The following is a 4,303-nucleotide window of genomic DNA, read 5'->3' on the forward strand; positions in this document are numbered from 1 at the left end:
TGGTTGGAGTTTGGTGTACCGCTCGATGATGATGCCATTGTCCACGATGAGCAAGCTCCACAACATGTAGGGGTTGCAGCCAGGGGATTGACCACCAGAGACATCCTACTCGCTAACATGCGAGATGGTCACATGGACTACTTTTTAGTACTCTATAATCAAGAATTTGATCTACACATTGTTCTGTTATCTATAGATTGGTTTATCTATGTTTGGATCAACATATCGCCGTGAGGGAGACAAAATTACTTTGGATCTTTATCTTTGGTTTGGGGGGGGGGGGGGGAGAGAGAGAGAGAGAGAGAGAGAGAGAGAGAGAGACGGTGCCAATAAAGTGTTTAAGATTAACATGTCACAAAAGTTTTTACAGTTAAGTCATTGCACGTTAATTTTAAGTGGTGGACTACTTCTTTTGGTGCTTCCAATGTCCCCTTAGCACTCCTATCCGGCCATTCACCCACGAGCGCCGCTTTCACTTGATCCCTCCTGAGCTTCCTTCTGCTGACACACATTGGGCCCACCACCATCGCAGGCGGTGTTTGTTGCTCGCCTGTGCTGTCACTATCGGAGGCATTGTGTGGTTATCTTCTTCGTCGCTTGCAAGCGAAGAAGTTAAGAAATTAGGGTGAAGGAAAAAATGCAAAAAACAAATAGTAGCGAAAAAGAAAACAACGACCAATTTTCAATGGGACTTGCATACATAGGGGTATCGTGTCATCCTCCATAGAGTCAACCAACAATCCACCGATGTCGACATTGCGGTCCCCGCCAGAAAGCATTTGCATTTTTTTGTAGGCTTCGAATAGAAAGTCTTCTGCATGCAATCCTTTTGTGCGCCGCTCGGTTTGATTCATTTGCCAATAACTAGACCATCATAGGGATCTTCTTCTCATAGTGGTTGAGCCTATTGAATAGAGAGTGTACTTTCTCCCACTTTGTTTTGCATTGGGCCTTATTACGCATGACGCCTTGTGCTTGACAAGTCTCAACAACCACTTGCCAATGGTCGCGACGAGTGCGTTCATAAACCCCTCCTTCACTCTAGCGTACCTATACTTCTTTCTTTGCCTCAACCAAAGTGATGATCTCTTGGAGCCGCCAATTAGTTCGTGCAATTGTTTGTGGGGTGGGGTCAACGAAGGGACCGACGCTCCCTCAATTGAGGTGTTGCTATTCTGCAAAAAAACAGAGAGGATCAATACTGACATCAGTATGTAGCAGCCCTCCATCGCATTGTACATATAACCTCACAAAACTATGACGCGTTGTCAGGAGTTTTTTGGAGCAAGGGATTGCGCATATGTACATATACATGCATGGTGCATCGAATAAACGATTGCCCATTTTCCAGAGCAAGGTGGTTACGTGGGACCCACATGTGTACAGGTAGGGCAGCATGTACATAGTGCATCGATTTTCATCGTTACCAGTACCAGTGTGTTTTTTATACAATAAGGAGGAGTTGGTAGCGCGTAAAACTTCTCGAGGAAGCTATCCGCGGGCCGACGACATGAGGTCAGCAAGTGCATCAGATGGCATCTAGTGGCGTCAGGAGGGCGAACGAGGTCAATATTTGCACGCGGATGAGGACGGACACAACGTGGGTGTTTTCTTGTGAGAGTTATGGAGAAAGGTCATCATTAGGACCACTTTTTGGGGCCACTTCACGTGGTGGCAAGGTGCATTATTGGAAAAAAGTTGAGTGCCAGGTGTGCGAATGATGCAAAAAGGTGACAACTATGCACTGCGAGGTCAGTTTTTGGCCTGTTCGGGGTCCGTTTGAGGTCATCTAAAAGGCCAAGGGTGCCCAAGTGATAAAGCTAAGTGTGGGAACTGAAAAAACTAAGAGAAGACCAGAAAAAACGTGGAGAAGAGAGGAGGAACAGCCGCAGGTGTTTTTTTGCCCATTTTGGAGCCTGTTTTGGCCGTAAACTGGTCATCCGAGGTCGGATTTGAGCACTTTGACATTGTAGATTGGGGTTTTGGGCCGTTCCGGACGCGATGGCGCTATCCGTTTTGCCAAATTCCTCACTCTTTTTCTGCTGTTTTTCTATGTAAGTTTCTCCTATGAGCGAAGTTTCTGCTCCAGTTTGTGATTGTATCTGGTATCTTTTACCCATATTTTGTGAGCTGTTTGCCCCATTGGTGTTGGCCCAAGCTCATTTGTATCTAAACATCAGAAATTCTCCTCTTTTGAGCTGAGTTTTTTGGGTGTGTGTGTGTGTGTGTGTGTGTGTGTGTGTGTGTGTGTGTGTGTGTGTGGAGTGGGCAAGTGGATAGTCTCTCTCCTGTCACTCCAGAGGTGTGTTCCCTGTCTCGGCCAGGTGTGTTGTGTAAGCCGAGTGGTGCCCCATAGTGTGTGTGTGTGTATCTTCCCAAGAGTGTGTGTCGGGTCGTTATAGAGGCGCTGTGTGTGTTTTCATCCCGCTCACAGCGTGTACCAAACGAAAAGAGTGTACACACACATGTGAACGGAGAATATTAGTTACTTTAGTTTGATTACTTTATCTAAATCATGGAAATGATTAACCACTCAATGCAGCAAAATAATGGCAGTAAAGCACAAACTGATTTGATTACTTAATCGAAATGATTAACCACTCAACACATCAAAATAATGGCATCCGATTATAAAAGTTAAAGCACAAACTCATTTGAGACTACCTGCGTGAGGCAGCGCCATAAAATCCTTAGCCATTGAGGAATAGAGGAAGGCGAGGCATGTTGCGTGCGCACGTGCGCACACACACACACAACAATGGTGAGCTGACGGGATGTCTCAAAAGTGATATTGTGGGGCATCTCCTTCGTGTGGTTCTAGAGGAGCCAGGGAGCAGACGGAGAGGATTGGAGGTGGAGAGTATATGTTGCAGGCTGCACAATGCACACACACACACACACAGAGAGAGAGAGAGAGAGAGAGAGAGAGAGAGAGAGAGAGAGAGCGCAATACCTTTTTCACTTGCAATGTGCAACGACAATAAACGCTATGCTTCACTTCCACTATAGTGCCGAGGGAGGGATGAATGCAAGCACACAACGGGAAGAGTGGTGTGGGAGGTGTGTGAAACACCCACCAGTCAAGCTGTAGGAGCTCCCCGCAATCTCTGGAGCCGGCCCTCCAAAAGTGTTAAGGGCCTACAATGCCATGGCTAGAGGGCTCTCCACAGTCCACATACGCCTCCAACAATCCTATGGTGGAGCACTCTTATTAATGAAAAAGACATGGCCCATGGGTCTCGCGAATGCCAATGTGATTAAATATCCGACTCTCTACATACTACTCTATTGGAAATGAACCAACCTCTAAAGATGCCTCTAGGTATATTGAGTAGGGCAGCCACATCGTCCAAATGATTTTCTAAAGAATCTCAAACTTTCTATTTTTGGCTTTCTAAACAAAGGCTTGGAGAGTGTCAGACTAGGTATACTTTCAATGTTTTGAGTGATGATTGATACTTGCCTTAAATGTTATTTTGGTTTCAAAATAGTAAATGGATCTATTATTTCACCCTCGATTTCACATCGTGACATGCTTGACTTTTCTTGCATTCTATTGTTTTAGAATGTTAAAGTGAAGTTTCACCTTCCATAATTCTAGTAATTTCTATAGACACACGTACACATTGATGAGTTCTTTTTATTTCACATTTCTTTTCACGCCCTCACATGGCTTGAATTTTTTTGCATTCTATGAATTAATTTTCTTGCATTCTAGGTATACTTTCAATGTTTTGAGTGATGATTGAAACTTGCCTTAAATGTTATTTTGGTTTCAAAATAGTAAATGGATCCTTTTATTTCACCCTTGATTTCACATAGTGACATGCTTGACTTTTCTTGCATTCTATTGTTTTATGTTTTAGAATGTTAAAGTAAAGCTTCACCTTCCACCTTCCATAGTTCTAGTTATTTCTATAGACACACGTACACATTGATGAGTTCTTTTTATTTCACATTTCTTTTCACGCCCTCACATGGCTTGAATTTTTTTGCATTCTATGAATTAATTCTAATCAATATTCGAGAAAGTCTTTTTTAATAAGCATATATTGATTGAATTTTCTCTTCATCATAAAAAAAGAGAACAAAAAATATCAGCATAAATTTGTAAGATTTTCTCATATATTTCATCGTTTTACTTCCCTTTACCATGTTTTTCAACCTGCTAGTCTCGATTTTCAACCGGCTCAAGGTTAAGCTGAGGCAATTTTTTCCCGAACACCGATTCCAATTAAACTCAACCTATTGACATTATCACTTTCTTGTTTTTTTAGAAAGCCATCCTGACCTTTTCACTTGT

Source organism: Adiantum capillus-veneris, chromosome 1, assembly GCF_014529385.1.
Source record: "Adiantum capillus-veneris isolate H3 chromosome 1, ASM1452938v2, whole genome shotgun sequence".
NCBI lineage: Eukaryota > Viridiplantae > Streptophyta > Polypodiopsida > Polypodiales > Pteridaceae > Adiantum > Adiantum capillus-veneris.